This window comes from Acinonyx jubatus, chromosome X (genome assembly GCF_027475565.1).
Source record: "Acinonyx jubatus isolate Ajub_Pintada_27869175 chromosome X, VMU_Ajub_asm_v1.0, whole genome shotgun sequence".
Classification (NCBI taxonomy): domain Eukaryota; kingdom Metazoa; phylum Chordata; class Mammalia; order Carnivora; family Felidae; genus Acinonyx; species Acinonyx jubatus.
The window spans coordinates 89,119,668-89,147,527 of record NC_069389.1 but is presented as its reverse complement, the minus strand read 5'-3'; positions in this window follow the sequence as shown (position 1 = coordinate 89,147,527).

Below are 27,860 nucleotides of genomic sequence, written 5' to 3'. Positions count from 1 at the left end.
TGCTTAACAAACTGAGCCATCCAGGAGTCCCCACCAATTTTTTTTTAATGTTTATTTATTTTTGACAGAGAGAGAGAGAGAGAGAGAGAGAGAGAGAGAGAGCGAGCATGAGCGGGGGAGCGGCAGAGAGAGAGGGAGACACAAAATCTGAAGCAGGCTCCACACTCTGAGCTGTTAGCACATAGCCCGACATGGGGCTCAAACCCACACTGTGAGATCATGACCTGAGCCGAAGTCGGACGCTCAACTGACTTAGCCACCCAGGAGCCCCCAGATGCCCCTTGTTTTTTAAAAGGGTTAAGCATTTGGATGAATGATAGTACCACTAAGTGAGATTAAAAAAAAAAAACTACTGTGTAATGAACAGATAACCAGGACAGAGGAGGGAAGTAGGGAATAGAACAGAATCAAATGAATTATGTTTTGAGCATATTATGTTTGCAACATCTATTACACATCCAAGAGATGTCAAGAAGCCAATTGTATATAGGTATTTGAAGTACTAGGAAGATATAAATTTGTGATTAATCAGCATAGAGATGATATAAAAGTCATAAAACTAAATGGGATCACCTACATAATGAGTATAGACAGAGAAAACAAGATACAATTAAATACTGAGGAGCCCCAATATTAGAAGCCAGAGAAAGGGGTTTCCAACAAAGTAGCAGAGAAAAAGCATTCTGCCAGGTAGGAAGAAAACCAGGAGAGTGTGGTGTCATGAAAGCTCAGAGAAAAGAGTGTTTCAGAGAGGAGGGTATGGTCACCTGTGTCAAAAGTTTCTGAGAGGTAGAATAAGGTAAAGACTGAGTGATGGTGGTATTTCAGGATTTGGCAATGAGTGGGAAGATTGGGGGTAAAGGGGCAAATCATTAGTCTTCCCACCTTTTCTGAAATCCTATCACTTGGCTGGCCATCGACTTTAGAGGCAGTAGCGACCTTTATGAAAGAACTAGAGAGGAAGTTACAAAGAGAAAGCCCTGCAAACAAACATATTCTTGTCAATTGTTGCTTAAAATTATTGCTAGAAGTGAGACCTGGACCAGTAAATTTTAACAGATCAAATCTTTGATTTACAGGGGGCTAAAGGCAATAACATGACCACAGATGTTCCTAGAGAAGAATACTTCCACCACCCCAGGAGAAAAGTAATATTGAATAAAGAGAGATTCCAAATGCATACAGGGAACTTCCAATATTAACACTGTGCAAACAACATATACATAATCTCAGGAAAAAGATGTGTAGGTAATTTAAAACCATTATCTATATCTAAATTTTTTTAATGTTTTTAGTTTATTTTTTAAAGAGAGAGAGAACACACAAGCAGGGGAGGGACAGAGAGAGACACACGCACACAGAATCCGAAGCAGGCTCCAGGCTCTGAGCTGTCAGCACAGAGCCCGATGCAGGGCTCGAACTCGTGAACTGCGAGATCATGACCTGAGCCAAAGTCAGACGCTTAACCCACTGAGCCAGCCAGGCACCCCACACAATCTATATCTAAAGAAAATATGCTAAAAGCCCCAGTCCCTTATGAGTGTTGCAACATAAAATCATCACACCCTCTTCTGATACACTGCCTACTTTGCTGGCCCAATGCTCTTTCCCCATTGACTTGTTATTTTCCCCAGTATATATATATTAAAACATGGTACAGATGAGGCTTCTGATCCAAACTGGCAAAACAGTTAGAATCATAATTACCACTGGGCACTCAATACTGACTATTTCAAAATTAAAACACTTGGGTGGCTCAGTTGGTTAAGCAGCCAACTCTTGATTTAGGCTCAGGTCATGACCTGGGTTCGTTGGATCAAGCCCCATGTCAGGCTTTGTACTGACAGTGCAGAGCCTGCTTGGGATTCTCTCTCTCCTCTCTCTCTCTGCCCCTCCCCCAACTCACACATGTGTGCCCATGTGTGCTCTAAATAAATAAATAAATAAATAAATAAATAAATAAAACCTCTATAACAGTTGATCAAAGTCCCTCATGTTAAAATTACTGCCGATCAATCAACTGTTTGCAGTGTGGAACCGTTTGTGCACATGTGTGTGTGTGTCTGTGTATGCACATGTGTATCTATGAATCTAGGCACATTGTACATTTGAGAAATGAGGTATTCAGGATGATCAATTCGGTTGCATTTACCTCCACGGAAGGTCCAAGAATTTGCTCCAAACCTTATTTTGTATAGATATAATTCATAAATAATTTGTACGTGCTCTTTTTTTAAAGGTAAAATGTCTTCATATAATTTCAATATTTTTTCCTTGATCTAGTCTGTTAAGAACCTCATTTTATGATCTCTTAAGTCATAAATGACCTCTTAATGACCTCTTCGGTTGTCAAGAATCTCAATTATACAAGGATGTATAAGAGGAGTATAATTTGTATGTTTCTTTGCCAAAGGGCCCCAGAGCTCTGTGTATTTGGGGTTTATATGCCCACCTAATTAAATCCCTCCACTCCTCATGTCAACTTTCAATATTGTACTGCTGTAAGTGCATCTGCCTGAGGCAATCACTCTCTCTCCTAATTAGCAGCCATCTTGGAAACCAGGTTCAGAAAACTGTTAAAACTATGAGTAGAATAAAAGTAAATATCAGCAAGGTTGCAGCATTCAAGATCAACACAGAAAAATCCATCACATCTTTACATACTAACAATGAACACATGGAAACTAAAATTAAAAACACAATACCATTTACAATTTCCCCAGTAAAATTATACACTTAAGAAAGTATGTACAGAATCCGCACACTAAAAATAATAAAACACTGACAAAAGAAATGCAAGACTTAAAATAAATGGAGAGACTTACCATGTTCATAGATTGGAAGACTCAACATAATAAAGAATTTACCCAAATTGATTTAGTTTAAGTTTAAGCAATTTGTATCAAAATCCTAGCAAGATTATTTTAGAAATTAGAAAAGCATTTTCTAAAATTTATATGGAAAGGCACAAGCCCTAGAATAGTAAGAACAACCTTTATGAAGAAGAATAAAGTGGGAGAAATCATCCTACCTGATGTTAATTAAGGCTTACTATATAGCTAAATTAATGAAGACAGTATTGTATTGATGGGGACATAGAAACATAGATCAATGGAGCATAGATATGTTCATAGAACACAAAAGCTAGAAATAGGCCCATGCAAATATGCCCAACTGATTTTTGACAAAGACACAAAAACAATTCACTGAAGAAAGGGTAGCCTTTTCAACCAATGGTGCCGCAGCACTTGGACAGTCATAGGCATAAAAAACTGAACCTTGGTGTAAACCTCATATTTTATATAGGAAATGTCTCAAAATGGATCATGGACTTAAATGTAAAATTAAAGCTGCAATTTTTTTAAGAAAAAAAGAGAAACTCTTTAGGCTATAGGGAGGAAAATTTGATAAACTGGACTTTATCAAAATTTAAAACCTTTGCTCCATGAAAGACTCTGCTAAGAGAATGAAAAGACAAGTTACAGATGAAGAGGAAATATGTGAAACACATAAATCTGACAAAGTGTTAGTATCTAGAAGGTATAAAGAACTCTCAAAAGTCATCAGTAAAAAACCAAACAATCCAAGTGTAAAATAAGCAAAAGACATGAAGAGAAATTTCCATGAAGAGAATATACAGATAGCAAGTAAGCATGTGAAAAGATGTTCAACATCACAAACTATCAGAGAGATGCAAATTAAAACCACAATGACATAGTAATCTGATAAATTACTATACATCTATCAGAATGGTTAAAACCAAAAAATAGTGACCACACCAAATGCTGGGGAGCATGTGAAAGGAATTGGATCACTCATACATTGCCATTTGGAATTCAAATGGTATGGCCACTTTGGAAAACAGGTTGGCAGTTTCTTACAGAACTAAACATGCAACCATCATATGACTGAGAAATTGTACTCTTGTATATTTATCTCAGAGAACTAAAATTTCATGTGTGCACAAATACATGTACACAGATATCAACAGCAGGTTTAATCGCAGTAGCCAATAATTCAATACAACTTAGATTTTCTTTGACAGTAATGATTAAATGGTTAAACAAACTGTGACACATCTATACCATGGAATACTACTCAGCAGGACAAAGGAACAATCTATTGATGGAAATAATGACTTGGATGAATCTCTAGAAAATTATGTAGGGTAAGAAAAAAAAGCACAGTCATAACATACTACACGATTCCATTTACATAACCAGTTTTTTAGACGTACGAGGGGAATTTTTCTTCCAAAATTGTATATTTTTGTTGAAATATAATTAACATACAGTGTTCTATTAGTTTCAGGTGTACAATATAATGATTCAACATACTATACATTTCTCAGTGCTCATCAAGATAAGTGTAGTCTTCATCCTCTTCAGCTATTTCACCCATTCTCCCACCCATCTCACCTCTGGCAACTACCAGTCTGTTCCTGATATTTAAGTCTGTCTTTTTGTTTATCTCTGTTTTTTTGTTTTATTTCTTAAATCCCATATATGAGTGAAATCTATGGTATTTGTCTTTCTCTTAGTGACTTATTTTACTTAGTATTATACTCTCTACATCCATCCTTCTGAATGGAAGAAGATATTTGCAAATGATATATTTGATAAGGGGTTAATATCCAAAAAGATATTATTTTGGATAATAATACTACCCAACACCAAAAACCAAACAACCCAACACCAAAAACCAAAAAAATAAAATACAGCAACAGAAACAAATAATCTGACTTTGAAAAATGGGCAGAAGACATGATGAGGTATTTTTTCCGAAGAAGACATACAGATGGCCAATAGACACATAAAAAGATACTCAACATCACTAATCATCAGGGAATTGCATTCAAAAGCACAATGAGATATCATCTTATACCTGTCAGAATGGCTAAAATGAAAAAAACAACAACAGAACAAATAACAAGTGTTGTTGAGGATATGGAGAAAAAGAAACCCTTTTGCCCTGTGGATGGGAATGCAAATTGGTGCAGCCACTGTGGAAAACAGTATGGAGGTTCTTCAAACAATTAAAAATAGAATTACCATATTAATCAATAATTCCACTACTGAGTATTTACCCAAAGAAAACAAAAGCACTAATTCAAAAGATATATACACCCCTATGTTTATTGTCACATTAATAAAGATATGAAAGCAGCCCAAGTGTCCATGGATTGATGAATGGATAAAGGAAATGTGTGTGCGTGTGTAACAGAATATTACTCGGCCATCAAAATGAATAAAATCTTGCCATTTGCAACAACATGGATGGACCTAGAGGGTATATTGCTAAATGAAGTAAGTCAGAGACAGACAAATAGCATTTATATAACTTTTTTAAATGACAAAATTACAGAAATAAAGAATAGATTTGTGATTGCCAGGGGTTAAGGATAGGGTTGGGGGTGCAACAGAAAGGTGAATTTGGTTATACAAGGGCAGAATTTAACTGTGGTGGTGGTCACACAGATATGCACATGTGATAAAACTGCATAGAAATACACACACACACAAACACAAACACACAACAAATAAACTTTGGGAAATTTATATATGATAGTTGAGTTATATCAATATTAATTTTCTGGTGTGATATGTTCTATAGTTATACATGATGTCATCATTGGGGGAAATGAGGTAAAGTGTGCTCTGGGATACCTCTGTATTATTGCTTATAACTGTATGTAGCAAAATTGCCTCAAAATAAAACATTTTAAAAATCAATCCACATTTAAAGGAAATAGGTAATGCAAAATCCATGCCTTAAAACAAATGCCTCACACAGAAGGAGGCTCTCCTACAGGCTCTTGATTGAATCTAATTTGATTTTTCACAGGCTCTTTTTTCCCTTATTACCTGGTTCTCAACTGTGTTCCCAGTGGGTCAGGTGCTTTTTAGTCTTCTCTCTTTCTTTCTGTTTGTTACTTCTATTTCTCTGGTCCTTGACATGTTTCAAGTACAGTATAACCACAGATGAAAGGCACTTACTCTCTTAAAGATGCCTTTGGGATGCAGGTGAGTGAAGAAGAATTGTCCTCAGGGAATCTGGGACTGAGGTAAGCGTTTGATACAACAAGGTAGAAATAGTAGAATGATAGAACAAAGAGGGGATAAGACTCACATAATGGTAATAAAAGGGACCTTTCTTCCTTGTTCCTTTCCCTTCTCCTGCTTTGTATATTCTATGACACCACTCTCAAATTTTTTACAGATCTTGACGAATTCAGAAGCCTACCTTTAATTGGGGGGTTTGTTGGGGAAAGAGATACCAGGTTTTCAAAGGGAGTATGTGTTCAAACCATCAGAGCCAACCAGAATGACTGCAGACTCATGAATGATATCCCCTCCTCAACTCCTGGTTTATACCTGTTGGATTTTGACTCATAATAACACCACCAACTTTGGTGCTCAAATTCGTCCTGCTCGGATTTGGATGTCCTGGGTAACTGATTCCAATATCTGAGCTTGTGCTCCTCTCCAAGTCTTAATTCACTAGCTGGACTCTGGTATCTGTTGCCTTTTGCCATTTTTGACCCTTTTGTATTTTGGCACTGGCAACTCAGGGCGGCTTAGCTCACGATAGAGCCAAAGGGTTGAGTAGCTGATCCCTGGAACTGGACATCCCAAATTTGAATTTTTAACTCCCCACGTACAATCTGGGAGAACTTGAACGAAACCTTACTCCTCTATGTTTCAATGTCATCTGTAAAATGGGTATAATAATGGTTCCAAGTTCTTGGTTGTGGTGGAGATTCAATGAGTTATGTGAAGCACTTAGAAGAGTGCCTGGCACATAACAACATAATACATGGAAAGCCATTATTAATATGCCTGCCACATATAAATGCTCCATAAATTTTAACTATGATGACTACTACTGCTATACTACTCTTCTTATAACTAAACCAGAAAATTGTTTAAAATCTGAAAAAAAGATGATCTGAAGGAGAATTCTGCTGTGCAATGTGATTAACAGCCACTTCTGGGAAGTATCCGGTGTTTCTTATAAAATAAGCATTTTTTGGTAGAGTTGGATGAGCTCAAGGGCCCTTCTGAGGAGTTAGATTCATCCAAACGGTCTTATGAGGAGTGATCTACACAAAGTCAGTCTTGTGACAAACCTAATAACTTTTAACCAGACATTCCTTTCTTGACTCTAATCTAACAATGTTATCTACTACTATTTCATCCTATGAAAAGTCTCCAAGAAAGAAATACAAAAGCAGACGGGGAACTAGGAGGTTAATGGAGCCTCCCACACCTATCATTTCACCCATTCTTCCACAGGTAGCTTAAAGGAAAGATAAAATGTGCACATAGCTGGTCTGTTTGCACTCTTTTAAGAACTTCAGTGTACCTGTCTCCCTCTTGAATCTTATCTCATATCCCTCTGCCCTTAGCTCACTAAACTCTTCTATGAATTGGCCTTTCTTTACCTTACACAAGTAAAACTCCTTTATGCCTCGGGGCCTTTGTATCTGGTGTTCCCTCTGCTGGTAATTGCTTACCCACTTTTGCAACCTCACTGGCCTTACCTAATTTCAGCACAAAGAGTATTACCTAGTCCATTAGCTTAGAAGTTATACATAATTATACACTCCATGGTACTCCATAGTTCTCCACAGTAACACTCTGCACAACTTTAATCACTTCCTTTACTTCTGACAGAAAATTTTTTATATCTTGAAGTCCTTGTCACACAGTCAGTATTCAAGAAATGTTGGAATCACAAGTAAATTATATCAAATATCTAAGGAAGAGTTAATATCTATTTCTCTCAAACTCTTCCAAAAAGTAGAAAAGAAAAGAAAGATTTCAAATTCATTCTATGAGGCTAGCACTGACCTGATACTGAAACCAGATAAAGACACAGAAAGAAAGAAAGAAAGAAAGAAAGAAAGAAAGAAAGAAAGAAAGAAAGAAAGAAAAGAAAGAAAAAAGAAAAAGAGGGGCGCCTGGGTGGCTCAGTCGGTTAAGCGGCCAACTTCGGCTCAGGTCGTGATCTCGCGATCCGTGAGTTCGAGCCCCGCGTCGGCTCTGTGCTGACAGATCGGACCCTGGAGCCTGCTTCTGTTTCTGTGTCTCCCTCTCTCTCTGCCCCTCCCCCGTCCACGCTCTGTCTCTCTCTGCCTTTCAAAAATGAATAAATGTTAAAAAAAATTTTTTTTAAAAAGAAAAAGAAAGAAAGAAGGAAAGTACAGGCTAATAGCTCTGACAAACATAGACACAAAAATCCTTGATAAAATATTAGCATATCAAATCCTATAATATTTTTTTAAAAAAATCATTCACCATGATCAAGTAAGATTTATTCCAGGGATACGGAAACGGTTCTATATTTAACAATCAACATGGTACATCACATTAACAAGAGAAAGGATAAAAACCATATGATCATCTTGATAGATGCAGAAAAATCATTTGACAAAATACAACATCTATTCATGATACCACTTCTCAACAATGTAGGCTTAGAGGGAATACAGCTCCACATAATAAAGGCCATATATAAAAATCGCACAGCTAACATCATAGTCAATGATGACAAATTTAGAGCTTTTCCTGTAAGATCAGGAATAAGACAAGGATGTACACTCTCACCACTTTTATTTAACATAGTATTGGAAGTCCTAGCCATGGCAATTAGACAACAAAAGAAATAAAAGGCATCCAAATACATAAGGAAGAAATAAAATGTTCACTATTTGCATATAACATGATACTACATACAGAAAACCCTAAAGACTGCTAAAAAATGCTACTAGAACTGGTAAATGAATTAAGTCAAGTAACAAGATACAAAATTAATATACACAAACTGTTGTATTTCTATACACTAGTAATGAAGTATCAGAAAGAGAAATTAAGAAAACAATCTCATTTACAACTGTACCAAAACAATAAAATACTTAAGAATAAACTTATCCAAGGGGGTGAAAAACTTCTACTCTGAAAACTGTAAAAAATGATTAAAGAAATTGAATATGACACAAACAAATGGAAAGACATTTCATGCTCATAAATTGGAAGAACCAATACTGGGAAAATTTCCACACTACCCAAATAACCTACAGATTTAATCCAATCCCTATCAAAATATCAATAATTTTCACAGAACTAGACCAAATAAAAATAAAACTTGTCTGGAACCACAAAAGACCTCAAATGGCCAAAACAATCCTGAGAAAGAAGAATAAACCTTAAAGATATCACAATCTCAGTCTTCAAGATATACTACAAAGCTGTAGTAATCAAAACAGTATGGTACTGGCTCAAAAATAGACACATAGATCAAAGGCACAGAAAAGAGAGCCCTAGAAATAAGCCCATGTTTATATGGTCAATTAATCTATGACAAAGGAGGCAAGAATATGCAATGGGAGAAAAGACAGTCTCTTCAACAAACTGGACAGCTACATGCAAAAGAAGAAAACTGGACCATTTTCTTACACCATGCATAAAAATAAAATCAAAATGAATTAAAGACCTAAATGTGAGACCTGTAACCATACAACTCCTAGAAGAAATCATAGGCAGTAATTTCGTTGACAGCCATAAAAACATTTTTTCTAGATATGTTTCCTCAGGCAAAGAAAACAAAAGCAAAACTAAACTATTGGGACTAAACGAAAATAAAAAGCTCTACACAGCAAAGGAAACAATCAACAAAACTAAAAGACAACCTACTCAATGGGAGAAGATATGTGCAAATGATACATCTGATAAGGGGTTAATAACCAAAATATATAAAGAACTGACACAACTCAACACCAAAAAACCCACAAGTAATCCAATTAAAAAATGAGCAGAGGACCTGAATAGACATTTTTCCAAAGAAGATATACACATGGCCAGCAGACACAGGAAAAGATGTTCAATATCACTAATCATCAGGGAAATGCAAAGCAAAACCTCAGTGAGATATCACCTCACACCTGTCAGAATGGCTAAAATAAAAAAAAAAAAAACCACAATAAGTTATCACTTCACACCTGTCAAATAGCTAAAATTAACAACACAAGAAAGAAAAGGTGTTAGCAAGGATACAGAGAAAGAGGAACCCTCTTGCACTGCTGGTGGGAATGCAAACTGGTGCAGCCACTCTGGAAAATAGTATGGAGGTTCCTCAAAAAACCAAAAATAAAACTACCCTATGATCCAGCAATTGTACCATTAGGTATTTACCCAAAGATACAAAAATACAGATTCAAAGGGGTACATGCACCCCAATGTTTATAGCAGCATTATCAACAATATCAAACTATGGAAAGAGCTCAAATTTCCATCAATGGATAAATAGATAAGACAGATGTGGTATGTATATACATACAATGGAATATTACCCAGCCATCAAAAAGAATGAAATTTTGCCATTTTCAATGATGTGGATGGAGTTAGAATATATTATGTTAATCAAAATAAGTCAGTCAGAGGAAGACAAATACCACATGATTTCACTCATATGTGGAATTTAAGAAACAAACCAGATGGACATATGGGAAGCAGGGGAAAAAGACAAGGGAGGGAAACAAACCATAAGAGACTCTTAATGATAGAGAACATGCTGAGGGTTGATGGAGGGAGGTGGGTGGGAGATGGGCTAGATGGGTGATGGGTATTAAAGAGGGCATTTGTGATGAACACTGGGTGTTGTATGTGAGTGATGAATCACTGAGTTCTGCTCCTCAAGCCAATAATGTGCTATATGTTAACTAACTAAAATAAAATAAAAATAAAATAAAATAAAATAACCCTCCCAAAAAACACAAGAAATAACGATTTTTTGTTGAGGATGTGGAGAAAAAGGAACCCTTGTGCACTGTTGGTGGGAATGCAAACTGGCGTAGCCACTGTGGAAAACATTACGGAGGTTCTTCAAAATATTAAAAAGATTAAAATATTAAAAATATTAATAGTCCAACCATTTCATTACTGGGTATTTATCTGAAGAAAACAAAAACACTAATTGAAAAAGATATATGTACCCCTATGTTTACTGCAACATTATGTACAATAATGAAGATAATAGAAGCAACCCATTGATAGATGTGATCGTGTCCATTGATCGATGATGAATGGATATAATACATAATATATAGACTGATGGAATATTACTCAGCCATAAAAAGAATGAAAAGAATGAGCCCTTGCCATTTGCCACAACATGGATGGATCTATGAAGGAATCTAGAGGGTATAATGCTAAATGAAATAAGTCAGTCAGAGGAAGACAAACACCAAACAGTTGCAATCTTATGTGGAATTTAAGAAACATAACAAACGGACAAAGGAAAAAAAGGAGACAAAAAGCCAGACTCTTAAATTCAGAAAACAAACTGGTGGTTTTCAGAGGGGAGGTGGGTGGGAGAAAGGTTAAAAGAGATAAAGGGGGATCAAGAAAAAAAGAGAAAGCAGCCAAGAAATGCTGGATGGGTGGATAGTTGGATGGATAGATAAATGGAAGGATGGATAGAGGAATAAATGAGTGGATGGGTGAGTAAGTGGATGAATGGATGTCATAAATAGGTTATAGGAAAAGTATAAATATTCACAGAACTATTGAATAAGAGAGGACAAAAGGACCTAAACGATGTTTTAGTGCAATCCTCATCTTTTATAACTTCAGAAACTTGGCCCAGGGAAAGGAATATGGCCTGGTTAAGATCTCTAGTTAGTGGCAAAGTCAGGACCAGAATCTAGGTGTCCCAATCCAAGCCATTCATTCACTTATACATTTATTCAACCAATATTTATTGGGAGCCTACTACATGCCAGACACCATTCTAGGCTCTGAGGATACATTAGTAAACAATTCAGATGAAAATCCCTGCCTTCGTGGAGCTTATATACTAGTGGGAAGACAAAGACAGGTTAGAAAGGTAAACAGGTTAGAAAGTGAATTATGTGTTAGAAAGTGGCATATCCATCTCTGTTCCTTGAACATATGCCAAACTCATTTGCAATTCATTTCCTCTCCTTTGAGAATACAAAAAAATAGCATACACAAGTTTTTTTCCTTCTGCCTCATTTATCCACACATACACGTATCTCTTCAGAGCATGCTGCCCTCCCTATGGACCATCACAACCCCAGATCTCTTTAGTATTCCATTTTCTGCCCAGTTGCTTTTTTTTTTTTTTTTTTTTTTTTTTTTGCTGAGTCCTAATCCCTCACCATGTGCTCAATATCAGCTGCTCAGATGAGGCCTTCTGTTCTGAACTTCTCTTCTTTTGTTTCTCTGTACCATGGAAAAGAAGTCAGGGATTAGCTATTTATGAGGCTGTGAAGAGAAGCCAGTCATAAAACTGACATCTACAGAAACTAATTTAGGACTTCGGCTTCCAGAAATATTTGGTCGACATACTTTTCCCTATTTCTCCCACTAAGTACAACTAAAATCCTGAAAATTACATAAAAGGCAAACATAAGAAGATTCTTAAGGGTGAAGAGAAGAAAGCACAGCAACGAGAGACCTCAGGAACAGGAAACAACATGGAGATACGGTCCTTCAGTTTTCGTTCTGCCTCCTATACCTCAGACTTGTAGTGGAAGAAGCCAATAACATGGTAATACCAATGGATGCAGTACAAAAAAATGCCAACAAAAGCCTGCTGTTTCTAGCCAGAGAATCAAGAATGAAGAAGCCTAACAAAAGAAAACTTTTAAACAATACTGCAGTGTAATACTACTATATTCCAGCCATATACCACAGAAAAACTCATGACCTCACCCTAACCATTGAAGGCAGAATAGACAGCTTCGACTCCCACACTCCCAAGGTTACAACGAGGCAGCCTAACTTCCATGCCGGGGTGGGGCCGGATAAGGACAAGCAAGAAGCTGACACTTTCATCACTGTATGACCAGAATGAGCTTCTCCCTCCCCGTTGTCAGTGGAAGCCAGGTGGGGAACCTAGACTTCCACCCATCCCTAGCATTAAGAGGGCCACATTCCTCTCCTTGCTGCACCTAACAGCTGAAGAATGCACATTCTTTTCAAGTACCCTTGTACATATTGAAAGATAGACCATATCCTGAGCCATAAAACCTCACCAAATTTAAAGGATTTAAAACCACACATAATGCATTTGCCGATCACAATGGAGTCAAACTAGAAACCAATAGTAGAAAGATAAAAGGAAAATATCTAAAAATCTTGGTAACTATATCTAAATCTAAATCTAAATCTAAATAATACATGACTGAAAGAACTCTCGAGGGAAATTTTAGTAATACATGGGAATGGATGAAAAGGAAAATACGAAATCAAAATTTGTAAGACACAGCTAAAGCTGTGCTAAGGCAGAAATTTATACCAATAAAGGCACACCTTAGAAAAGAGGGAAGTCACTTTTTTTAATTTAAAAATTAAAAAAGAAGAAAAAGAGCATTAATTATAATGCAAAAAAAGAGGAAATCCTCAAAACAATAGTCTAAGCACTTGCCTCAAGAACCCAAAAAAGAGCAAAATAAATCCAAATTAAACAAAAGGAAGGAAATAAAAAAAAAATCAGTGAGGGGCACCTGAGTGGCTCAGTCAGTCGGCTCAGGTCATGATCTCATGGTTCGTGAGTTCGATCCCCCTGTCAGGCTCTGTGCTGACATCTCAGAGCCTGGAGCCTGCTTCCGATTCTGTTTCTCTCTCTTTCTCTGACCCTCCTCTGCTCGCGCGTTATGTCTCTCCCTCTCAAAAATAAATAAACGTTAAAAAAAATTTTTTAAAAATCAATGAAATTGAAAATCAAGAGAAAAAAATCAATGAAACAAAGAGCTATTTTTTTGAAGAGATCAATAAAATTGACCGCCCTCTAGAAAGACTGAGGAAGAGAAAGAGAGAGAAGTCACAAGTTACCACAAGAACTAAAACAGGGTTTATCACGACAAATCCTGCATATATCACAAAGATGATAAAGGAATACTATTTAAAAAGCTCTATACACAAAAATTTCAGAACTTAGGTGAAGTGAACCAGTTCATCAAAAAAAAAAAAATCTACCACAATTTACCCAATATGAAATAGATAATATGAAATGGTCTATAACTATTAAGGAAAATAAAGTTGCAATTTTAAAACTGTCCAAACATTATCTCTAAGCCCACATGGTTTCAGTAGAGAATTCTACTCAAATACTTAAAGAATTAATACCAACTCTGCACAATCTCTTCCAGAAAATAGAAGAGGGAGGAACACTCCTCAATTCATTTTATGAAGCTAGTAATATCCTCATACCAAAACTAGACAAAGAAAGTACAAAGAAGAAAATTCCAGACCAATATTCCTCATGAACACAGGCACAATAATCCTTCACAACATATTAGCAATTAGAATTCAGCAATATATGAAATGAATTATAAATGATGACCTAGTAAGCTCTATTCCAAGGATTCAACACTGGTTCAACATTCAACAGCATTCAGTATAATCCACTACACTAGCAGGTTAAAGAAGAGAAATCAGGTAAACTATATCAATTGATGCAGAAAAAGCATTTGACAAAATTCAACACCTCTTCATGATAAAAGTGCTCATAAACATAGGAATAGAAGGAAATTTTCTGAACTTAATTAAGAGAATCTACAAAACACCTACAACTAACATTGTAAGTAATGCAAAAGATTGAATGTTTTAGTCCCAAGATCGGGAATAACCCAAGGATGTATGTATGCTCTCACCAATATCATTCAACACAGTGATGGAAGTTCTAGCCAGTAAAATAAGGCAAGAAGTGTAAATAAAGGGCACACACATCACCAAGGAAGAAATACAACTGTCCCTACTTACTGATGGCATGATTGTCAATGTACAAAATCCCAAGGAATTTACAAAATCTATAAAGTTTCGCCTAGGACCGATAAATGAATTCAGCAAGCTTGCTGGATATAAAGATAAACATAGAAAAAACAATTGTACTTTTATATACTAATGATAAAAATGTACACACTAACATTAAAAATACAATTTGTTCAAAATATGAACTACTTAGATTTAACAAAACATGTGGAAGGTCCGTGTGCCGAAAACTACATAACCGATGAAAGAAATCAAAGAACATCTAAATAAATCTTTCCAAATGATGATAATCATTTATAAAGATGATAAGTCTTCCCAACTTGATACATGGGTTTAATCCTATTAAATTCCTATCAAAATGTCAGCAAGATGTTTTGTAGATACGGACAGGATTAATTTAAAATTTCACAGAATAGCGAAGGAACTAGAATAACCAAAGCAACTTTGAAAAAGAAGAGCAAAGTGGTCACAATCAGAGACAAGTGATACAAATCAGTTTGCTTGATTTCAAGAATTGCTACGTAGCTATAATAATTAAGACAGCACGGTTATTAATAGAGAGATACACATAGATCAAGAGAACAAAATAGAGAATCCAGAAATAGACCAACACACATATGCCCAAATTATTTTTTACAAAGGTGCAAAAGCAATTCAGTGGAGGAAAGACAGCTTTTTCAACAAATGGTGGTGAGCACTTTGACATTTATGAGGGGGGAAAAAAAAACAAAAAAAACAAAAACCTTGACCTAAACCTCACACACGTAAATTATACCAAAAAATTTTCCAAGTGGATCACTGAGTTAAATATAAAATCTAAAATGATGAGCAAAAAAAGATAAAAATTTCAGGGTCTAGGACTAGGCAAAAATTCTTAGACTTGACACCAAAGATATAATCCGTAAAAGGAAATATCAATATATTTGAACTCAGGGTAGCTTGGGAAGATGGCAGAGCAGGAGGACTTTAAGCTCATTCTGCCCCATGTTTACAACTAGATATCACCCATACCCTTGTGAATAAATTAGAGAACAATCTGAAGACTGGCAGAACAAACTGACAACTAAATGCAGAGAAGAAGCCACATCTGAGCGGTTAGGAAAGGCAGAAACAGTGGTTGGGAGCTGCCCACAGAAGGGAGGGAGCTGCAGGCGTAGAGAGGGAAAAGAACCAGGGAGCCCACATAGGTAAGACAAATACCCATAAAGTCTGGCTTTGAAAACCTGAGGGGCTGAATAGTTTGTAGAACTACCGGGACTTGAAGCCGGAGCTTTCAGAGTCGACTGACTCAGCACTAGATGAACGTGGAGGGTGGTAGCTGGGTCGCCACCCTTAAGGAGACAGCAGCCCACAGAGAGGCAACATAGAAGCAACAGCTTGCACAAAAGGAGGGAGATCTGTTTCTACTGATTTCAGAGCCTTTGGGGGGTACTTCTCTGGGAACAAAGGTGCTGGCAGGCGCCAATTTCCCTCCCACTCACACTGGCATGAACAAAGCCACCTGTGGGAGGCACCACTGCACAGACACTTGCCACCTAACGTGCTAGCGGTGTGCCCTGGGCTCAGGGCGTATTTGGTTAACACTACCTGTGTGTACAGCCTGCATAGCCACCATACGCCCAGGCTGCACGCCCCCTCCACCACCCCCTCCTCTGCACACTGTACCCCTGGCTGCTGCTGCCACCACCTCCATGCACCAGGCCCCAGCAGCCGCCATGCTTTGGGGGATCTGGCCTAGGACTAGTGGCTCAACCCAAATTTTGCTTCCACCGCTGCCCCACACCAGAGCCTTCCTGTGGTCACATGAGAGCTGGCCGGCCTGGGTCTCACTAAAACACAGAGAGAAAGCATAGGCCACCACAGGCAGAGTCAGCGCAGACATCTGGATTGAAAGAAAAATGACTCAGACACAACAGCAGGGCATAGGGAACACACATAGGAGACCCCCCCTGAAGTGCTAGGTTCTGGTGAACAGGTGACATTGCACTGCACTGACCTCTTCTTGATAGAGCCACTTCTGTTGGAAACAGAAGATGCAGCTGACTTTCCTAACACGCAGAAACAGACACAGAGAGGTAGACAAAATGAGGCAGAGGAATATGTCCCAGATGAAAGAACAAAACAAAATCACAGCAGAAGATCTAAGCAAACAGGGATGAGTAATATTCATGACAGAGATTTTAAAATAATTATCATAAAGATACTCACGAGACTTCAGGAAAAGGTAGAGGATATCAGTGAGACCCTTGACGAAGAGATAAAAAAGTAACATATCAGAGATGAAGAATTCAATAAATGAATTAAGGAATCCAATCAATGGAAAAAATAATAGACTACCAGTAGAGGAATATATCCGTGAGCTGGAGGATAGAATAATGGAAGTATGCATAGAATAATGGAAAGCAATCAACCTGAACATATAAGAGACGAATAGTTCATAATGAGAATAGACTTAGAGAATTCAGTGACACCACCAAGTGAAATAACATTTTCATTAAAGGGATCCCAGAAGAATAGAGAGAAAGGGGCAGAAAATGTATTTGAAGAAATAATAGTTGAACACTTCCCGAATCTGGAGAAGGAAACAAAGATCCAGATTCAGGAGGCACAGAAGTACCACAACAAACCCAACCCAGGGACACAGAAATTAAAATGGCAAAAATATAGTCATTGAGAATGAATGGTAAAGGTTGCAAGAGAAAAGATGACAGTTACATACAGAGGACACCTTATAAGGCTATCACTGATTTTTCAGCAAAAACTTCGCATGCCAGAAGGGAGTGGCACAACATATTCAAATGCTGAAAGGGAAAAATCTGCAGCCAAGAATACTCTATCCAGGAATCCTATCATTCAGAATAGAAGGAGATATAAAGAGTTTCCAGACAAACAAAACTCAAAAGAATTCATGATGACTAAACCAGCTCTACAAGAAATGTTAAGGGGACTCTGTGAGTAGAAAACAAAACTCATAAGAGTAAGAAAAATAGGAAGGACCAAAGCAAAAAAATTAAGCATACCACTAAAAATCAGTCAAGAGAAGCACAAAATAAAAGGATGTAAAATATGATACCAAATTTCTGAACCATGGAGAGGAGAAGAGTAAAGAATGGGTTAAAAATTAAGTGACCATCAGCTTCTGCTGTACGCAGAAAATGTTACATATAACTCAATTCGTAACCATAAATCAAAAAAACAGTAATAGATATGTAAAAATAAAGAGAAAGGAATCCAAGTATATCACTAAGAAAACAAAACAAAACAAAACAAAAACATCAAAGAGACAAAGAGAAGAAAGGATCAAAGAACAACTACAAAAACAACTAAAAAAACAAGTAACAAAATGTCAGTAAGTACATATCTATCAAAAATTGCTTTGGATGTAATGGACTAAACACTCCAATCAAAAGACATAGGGTGACACAGTGGATAAAAAAACAAGATCCATGTATATGCCACCTACAAGAGACTCATTTTAGACCTAAAGGATAGAGAAATATTTATCACGCAAAAGGATTTCAAAAGAAAGCCCAAGGAGCAATACTAATATCAGGTAAACTAGACTTTAAAACAATAACAAGAGGGGTGCCTGGGTGGCTCAGCCGGTTAAGCGTCCGACTTCAGCTCAGGTCATGGTCTCACAGTTCATGCGTTCAAGCCCTGCATCAGGCTCTGTGCTGACAGCTCAGAGCCTGGAGCCTACTTCAGATTTGGTGTCTCCCTCTCTCTCTCTGCCCCTCTCCCCCCTCCCTCCCAAAAATCAATAAACATTTTAAAAAAATAAAAAAATAAAAATAAAACAATAAAACAATAAAAAGAGACAAAGAAGGATACTATATGATCATAAAGGGGACAAACCAACAAGAAGATATAAAAATTATAAGTATTTATGCATCCAACATAGGAGCACCCAAATACATGAAACAGTTAATAACAAACATAAAGGAACTGATAATAACACAGTATTAGTAGGGAACTTTAACATCCCCCTCATATCAATGGACAGATCATCCAAACAGAAAATCAACAAGGGAACAGTGGCTTTGAATGATACACTGGACCAGATGGATCTAACAGATATATTCAGAACATCCCATCCTAAAACAGCAGAATACACATTCTTTTCAAGTGAACATGGAACATTCTCCAGAATAGATCACATATTAGGCCACAAAACAAGCCTCAACAAGTTCAAGAAGATTGAATGAATGCATGTTTTCTGACCACATGCTATGAAACTAGGAGTCAACAATAACAACAAAAAAAATCTGGAAAGACCATAAATATATGGACATTGAATAACATGCTACTAAACAGTGAATGAGTCAATTAGGGATAAATAAAAAAGTACATGGAAACAAAAAAAAATGAAAATACAACTGTTCAAAACCTCTGGGATGCAGCACAAATTGTTCTAAGAGGATAGTTAGGCCTAACTTAAAAGCAAGAAAAGTCTCAAATCAACAACCTAACTTTATACCTAAAGGATCTAGAAAAAGAACAACAAAAACAACCTAAAGCCAGAAGAAGGAAAGAAATAAGAAAGACATTAAGAATCACAAAAGACCCCAAATTGCCAAAGCAATCTTGAAAAAAGAAAAGCAAAGCTGCAGGTATTTCAATTCTGGACTCCAATTTTTATTACAGCAACATGTAAAAGAATGAAACTAGACCACTTTCTTATACCATACACAAAAATAAACGCAAAATGGATTAAATACCTAGATATGAGACCTGCAACCATAAACATTCTAGAAGATAACACAGGCAGTAAGTTCTTTGACATCACCCATAGCAATGTTTTTCTAGGTATGTCTCCTGAGGCAAAAGAAATAAAAGCAAAAATCAATTATGAGGACAGAATCAAAATAAAAAGCTTCTGTACAGTGAAGGAATCAATCAGCAAAACTAAAGGACAACCGATGGAATGGGAGAAGATATCTGCAAATGACACATCCAATAAAAGGTTAATATCCAAAACATGTAAAGAATTGATACAACTCAACACCCAAAAAACAAACAATCCAGTTAAAAAATGGGCAGAAGAAATGAGCAGACATTTCTCTAAAGAAGACATCCAGATGGCCAACAGACACATGAAAATATGCTCAACATCACTTATCATCAGGGAAATGCAAATCAAAACTATAATGTCAGGGAAATGCAAATCAAAACTATAATGAGATAATACCTCACACCTGTCAGAATGGCTAAAATCAAGAACACAAGAAGGAACAAGTGTTGGAGAGGATGTGGAGAGAGGAGAACCCTCCTGCACTCTTGGTGGGAATGCAAATCAGTACAGCTACTGGAAAACAGTATGGAGTCCTCAGAAAGTTAAAAATAAAACTACCCTACAATTCGGTAATTGCAGTACTGGGTATTTATCCCCCAAATACAAAAATACTAATTCAAAGGGATACATGCTCCCCTATGTTTACTGCAGCATTACTTACAGAAGCCAAACTATGCAAGCAGCCCAAGTATCTACCAATAGGTGAATGGATAAAGAATATATGGTATGTATGAACAATACATTATTTAGCCATAAGAAAGAATGAAATCGTGCCATTTGCAACAACATGGATGGAGTTAGGGAGTATAATGCTAAGCGAAATAAGTCAGAGAAAGACAAATACCATATGATTTCACTTATAGGGGAAATTTAAGAAACAAAACAAGTGGGCAAAGGAAAAGAAATCAAGAAACAGTCTTAACTATAGAGAAGAAACTGGTGGTTATCAGAGGGGGTGCGCAGGGGCAATGGGTGAAATAGGCAATGGGGACTGAGGAGTACACAGTGTGGTGATGAGCACTGAGTGACGTATGAATTTTTAAAATTACTATATTTTACACCTGAAACTAATATAAAACTGTATATAACTATACCGGAATTAAAATAAAATTATATTGGAACTCCAATAAATAAATAAACACACAAACAAATTTGAACTCATAACAACTAAAAACTTCTACTCTGCTAAAGATGCTGATAAGAGGATAAAAAGGCAAACTACAAATGGGGAGAAAGAATTTGAAGTTCACATATCTGACAAAGAACTAGTGTCTAGAATGTATAAAAGAATCCCCACACTCAATCGTAAAAAAATAAATAAACAAGCCAATTAGAACATGGACAAAAGTTATGAAGAATCATTTCACTGACGATGAAGAGCAAACTGTTTAAAGATGTAATTTGTGACAATAACAGCATTAATGGAGTGGGGAACATAGCTATAGGGAAACAAAATTTTTGTATGCTATTAAAATTAACCTGGTATTAATTTGAAAAAAATTGTTACAATTAATATTGGCAATTCCCAGTTCAACGACTAAAACAAATGCAAAACGTAACACAAAAGTATGCAGCAATATAAACGACAAAGGAATGAAACTGTTACATCAGAAAATATCTATAGCACAAAAGAAGGCAATACTGGGGTAACTGAGATACAAGAAAAAAAACATAAAACTTATAGCAAACAAATAGAAAAATACCAGGCATAAATCTACCTTATCAGTAGTTATGTTCAATGTAAATGATGCTAAAATAATTTGGGAATGAATGGGTAGTCTTTTTGACAAATGTCGCTGGGACAACTGGATATCTACATGCAAAGGAAACATTCAGTTTGACTCCTACTTCACACTATTTACAAAAATTAACTTAAAGTGGATCAACAGCCTAAAAAGCTAAAACCATAAGCATGTAGAAGGAAGCACAGGTATAAATTTTCATGACCTTGCATTAGCAATGGTGTCTTAGATCTGACACCAAAAGCACAAAGAAAAAAATAAATTGTACTTTATAAAAATTTTAAACTTTTGTGCTTCAAAGAACACTATAAAGAATATAAAATAAGCAATCCAGGGGTGCCTGGGTGGCTCAGGCAGTTCAGTGTCAACTTCAGCTCAAGTCATGATCTCACGGTCTGTGAGTTCGAGCCTCGAATCGGGCTCTGTGCTAACAGTTCAGAGCCTGGAACCTGCTTTGGATTCTGTGTCTCCGTATTTCTCTGCCCCCCCCCCCCCCCCGCCTTGGTCTCTCTGTCTCTCAAAAATAAAAAAAAAAAAACATTAAATTGTTTTTTTTAAATAAAATAAGCAATCCCAAGAATGGGAGCAGATACCTACCAGTCACATATCTGATAAAGGTCTAGTCTCCAGGATATACAAAGTGCATGTGCACCTCAATATTAAAAAGACAACTCAATTTAAAAAATGGACAAAGGCTTTGGATAGACACTTCTATCAAGATATGCATATGGCCAAGACATACGTGACAAGATGCTTAACACCATTAGTCATTAAGGAAATGCAAATCAAACCACAATGAGATTCTACTTCAATACCCACCAAGTACACTATAATCAAAAAGACAAAAAATAACAAGTCTTGGTGAGGGTATGGAAAAATTGGAACCCTCAGACATTGCTGTTGGGAATGTAAAATGCTGTAGTTCTTCAAAAAAAAGAAACAGAATTATCATAAGACTTAACAACTCCTCTTCTAAACATATACTGAAAATAATTAAATATAGATATTCAACAAATACATTCACACAAATGTACACAGCAGGACTGATCACTATGGCCAAAATATAAAAACAACCTAAATGTCCATCAAATGATGAATAAATAAAATGTGGTATATTAACACAATGGAAAATTATTTGGCCATAAAATAAATTAAGCATAGATACTTGCCACAAAATGGATGAACTTCGAAAACATAATTCTAAGTGAAAGAAGCCAGACACAAAAAAGCCACATACTGTATAATTCCATGTATATGAAACATTCAGAAGAGATAAATCCATTGAGATAGAAACCAGGAGCACCTGGGTGGCTCAGTCGGTTAAGCATCCGACTTCAGCTCAAGTCATGATCTCACGGTTCATGGGTTCAAAGCTCTGTATCTGGCTCTGTGCTGACAGCTCAGACCCCAGAGCCTGCTTTGAACTCTCTCTCTCTCTCTCTCTCAAAAATAATTAACATTAAAAAATAAAAAGAAAGAAAGCAAACTATGAGTCATTAGGGGCTGGAGGCAGAGGAGAATGGGGAAGGACTGCTTACTAGGTACAGAATTTCTCTTGCAGATGACAAATACATTCTGGAGTTAGAGAGTAATGATGGTTGCACAACATTGTAAATGTACTGAAAGGCACTGAATACACTTTAAAATGACGAATTTTATTATGTGGGAATTCTAGGTGAATTTAAAGAGAAAGAGAAAAATCTAAGTTATCCCACTTAGTGGCTTTATAATCTTTGCCAATTTAAACTTCTGTGTATAGGTTGTTTCTGAGAATAAATGAGAATACCATATAATACCCCTAGCATAGTGCCAATAAGACTTCTCCAACTTTTAGCTCTCAGAGAAAGAAATGGAATCAGGCTTTGTTAGGAAGTTTGTTTCCTGAGTTTTTCTAAGAATTAGGATTAGACAATATCCTTTAGGGAGTCGGGCTTCTTTGATAGGTCTTTTGCTAAATGAATAGATTCAACTGGCTTTTCCATTGGACCAATGGAAAAATGAAATTAAAATGGGGAAGATGGTTCCAAACTGAGCCATGGTCCAAAACCTGAAAGAGATCTCTTCTGCTTCAACTATGGTCAACTGGGGGAAAAAAACAGTTTAATCAACAAACATTCACAGAGAACCCATTGTATGCCAAGCACTTTTAAGAATTTTACAGTCACTCAAAAATATACATAACAGGTCACTATCTTTAAGAGCTTACACACTAGTTGTGAAAAATAAACCATGAGTAGATAATAAAAAAGAAACAGGAAAGGGCAACTGACCAGGAGGCCAGAAAATCTGGGCTCTAGTCCTTGCTCTAACATTCACTTACTATGAGACCACCTATTGGTCCTTTCTACTCTATGAAACTCAGTTTTCCAATGTGTAAGCTGAAGAGGTTGGACTAGATTCTTAAGGGTCTTTTTAACTCAGACATTTACTTAAAAATAGTGTATAAAAGTGGAAGGAAGACCATTGAACATCTAATGCTAATGAGAGTTTAGTTTTTTTGAAGATGAATTTCTTTTCTATTCCAAGGGCACGAGGTATCTTCCCAAAGCTTTGGGGTCACTGGAAGCTGAGGGCCATAGGAGTACAATGCCAGTGATGGATAACATTTCCTCTCCAAGGATCGGTAAATGCAGTCTGGAAAGTTGGTGACTCATTCTAAGACCTCCTTGGGGCAACTATAGAGGGCAACTCCAAAGTCAGCTCCAAAGTTTCCAGACTCTCCTTTCTCATCATCTGCTGTCCAAATGCAGGAGGATTGAAAGAAGATACATATCAGGGCCGTCACTTTGGCAAAGAGCCCAGTATCTGCCTGACAATAAAGGCAGTGTTTGGCGCTCATAAATAAGGCTGGTAAATTGGTATCCTTTGTAATATTACTGAGGGAAATATGCCAACTTTAAGACAAAAAGCCCATAGGTAGACTGGAGGTGAGAAGACAATGAATGGGGATGGTCTATTATAGAGATTATATTCACAGGGTTTGAAGCCATCCAATTTTAGGCTCCACTCTAGCTCTAGCACTTTGAGCAAAATGTTAAACCATTGTTTTGAGCCTCAGTTACTTCAATTGTAATATGAGGATAACAATAATACTGACAATGTATATCATTGCAAAGATTAAATAATATATTATGTATAAGTGGGGCATGCACCTGACATCTAGTAGGTGTTCAATAAATGGTAACTGCTAACATCATCATCATTGTCACCCATTTCTCTCAGTTCCGGCAGTAAAGACATTTCTAAATCATTCACATAACAAATGACTTATCAAAGGTCATTGATATTAAATGTTAAAAAGTCATCAATGGCTCCTTATTTCCTATAGCTTCAAATCCAAACCCCTTTTCTTTGGTACTTAATTCCTTCCACAATCTGGCCTCATGCAGCCTTTCCCACTTCATTAGTCTTCAAAGCCATTTACTTGCCATCCTAGGCCTGCTCAATTGCCCTACAAATCCCAGCCATGACTGGCAGTGTATTGGGAGCTTTATTTCTCCAGTTGGTAGGTTTGGTCTTGATTGTTCTTCCCCATGCATGGTGTCCAGTGAGACCGGAGTGACCCCTGGACTCATGTCCCTGTGGCATTTCTGTCCCTTAACCCATGGTCATTCAGTCTAGATGACTGAGCTTCTGCCTCAGTTTTTTGGTGCTAATGAGGACTATCTTGTCTGTCTGCCTAGACCTAACAAGTTCCTTCTCAGGAAGCTGGGTTCTGTGTTATGGAACCTTCAGATATGGTCAGGATTCTTATTACAATAGACTGATAATTGAGAACCAGGATTCAACCCCTCATCAGACTTTGAGTGTTGTCTGTCACCTAGACCCTTTTGCTCTCATGCCTTAGAAACCCCAGTACATTCCTTTGAGTACTAGATTGGACTTACGATGTTTTAGTCAGGGTCACAGGAGGAAACAGATGTCACACTTAAAGGGGATAATTGAGGAGAGTTTAACGAAGAGGCTATTTAAATAGTATAGGAAAGGTTAAGAGAATCCAACGAAGGTTGATAAAGCACCCTAAAGCAAGCAATAACAGAGGAGACTTTACCACCCCTAGGCCTAAAGGGACAAGGAGGAGAGCAGTTACCAGAACCCAGAGAGAGACTTATAAATGAGTCTATATAGGAGACTGAACTTTATTCCCCAACAAACTGTGGTCTTTGAGGGAGGAATTCAGCCACTGACAACTAACATCAGCCTGAGGGAATAATTATCTTGACCTCCATCTCCTCCCATCTTCTGGTGCTATCTTCCATTGGCTGCACTCAACTGAAAAGTCAAAAGGCAAAATAACCTAGTCAGTATATCCATAAAGGTCAGCCTCTTGGGGCACAGAGAAGAAAGCAGAAGGGTAAGGAGTGAATTTAGAAAAGCAAATGGAAAATACTCAGCACAGGTGAATACTTCTGATGGAGACTACACTAACAAATGGACCAGTTCTGCAATCACAAGTCCTTGCTCCCCCAAACTTCCTTGTGTTACTCAGGTCTCTGCCATCCCAATGTCCAATTCCCACCCCTCAACTGCAAGTTATGCCAGAGCCCAGACCTTATGCATCTGTCTTTATCCTCCCCATACCATTATACTTGGTGAAAGATTGTTTTGCAAGAGTTACAATTTCTCCAAATTGTCTTGTTTCTATATTGTCTTTCTACCCACTCAACAAGTGTTTCATGAGTTTCCACCATATATCAGCCACTGTGCTAGGTGGAGGGATACAATGGGGTACATAAAAATATACATATTCTCTCCTCTTATGGCACTTGCAATCTAGTAGAAAAAAAAAGTACTAATCAAAGAACCACACTGGCAAGTAGAAGAACTAATGTCTAGTAAATGCTTAGAATACACCAGGCACAGTGTGGTGGCTTTGTATTATGCCAAATTAGTTATAATCCAGAGCTATGCTTCTCAGAATTACTTTCTCTGTATGGTCCCAAGTTACGGTTGGCCACAAGAGAAATTTGCAAAAGATTTGAATGGTGAAAGTGAAGGAGCAACCATTTGTAACACTCCAAAGGTCCTTGTGGGGCCAGGTTTAAGTTCATGAGCATGATTGCTAATACCCTGATACAGCTCATTGGCATGAAGCAGAGGCCACACCTATAGCTCCTCCAGCTCCCTCAAGATATCCTCCGTTAGCTTCTCTAAATTCTGGGCTAGGTACATGTTTAACTCCATAGTAAAGGACACCAGCTTTTCCTGGAAGTTACCCACATCATCAAGGCTAAAGGTGGTAAAAGATAGTCACAGGTTCTCAATTGTCCTCATGGGGTCCAGTTTGTCCTCTTAGGTTCCAATTTATCTTTGTTCTCCTCGACTTCTCCTGATGATTTTGGCTCAACACCAAATACTGCAATGAGCCTTGCTAAAACTATTTAACTAGCTCCCACAATTATATAATGTCTAATCCTTATAATAAAGTATCTTTTTCTCTATCACATATAATGCTTCTGCTTCTCTGATGGAACTTTAATTGAGACTGAAATGGGTGCTATTAGTATCCTCATTTTAAAGATAAGAATACCACAAAAAGAATGAAATCTTGCCATTTGCAACAATGTGGATGGAACTAGAGTGTATTATGCTAAGCGAAATAGAGAAAGAAAGATCATATGATTTCACCCATATGTGGAATCTAAGAAACAAAACAGATGAATATAGGGGAAGGGAAGCAAAAATAAGATAAAAACAGAGAGGGAGCCACACCATAGGAGACTCTTTTTTTAATTTTTATTTAGTGTTTATCCATTTGTGAGAGACAGAGACAGAGTGCAAGTGGGGGAGGGGCAGAGAGAGACAGGAAGACACAGAATTCGAAGCAGGCTCCAGGCTCTGAGCTGTCAGCACAGAGCGTGACTTGGGGCCTGAACTCACGAATCATGAGATCATGAACTGAGCCGAAATCAGATGCTTAACCAACTGAGCCACCCTGAGGTCAGGTGCCCTGACCATGAGAGACTCTTAAATATAGAGAACAAACTGAGGGTTGCTGGAGGGGATGGGCTAAATGGCAATAGGCATTAAGGAGGGCACTTGTTGGGATGAGCACTGGATGTGACATGTACGTGATGAATCACTAAATTCTATTCCTGAAATCATTATTACACTATATGTTAACTAATTTGGATTTAAATTTAAAAAAAAGATGAGGATACTAAGGCATAGAGAGATTAAGCAACTTGTCCAAGGTCAAGCAGATAATAAATGGGGGCAGCCATGTTTTGAACCCAAGTAGTTTGTATTAAGAGTGTGTGTGTGATTAACCACCATGCTGCCTGCCTCTCAAACCTCAGTTTGAAATTATGCACACAGAGGTAAATAAGTACAATGAGAAAAAGCACACAATTCTATAACAGCATAGCATATAAGAAGAAGCCTGAATGAGATTATATATCTCTCTGTTTACTTACCAATCCTATCTATATGCTTAGAAATACACACACACACACACACACACACACACACACACACACACACACATATATCTGGGTTTTTTTACTTACAAATCCCATCTATATG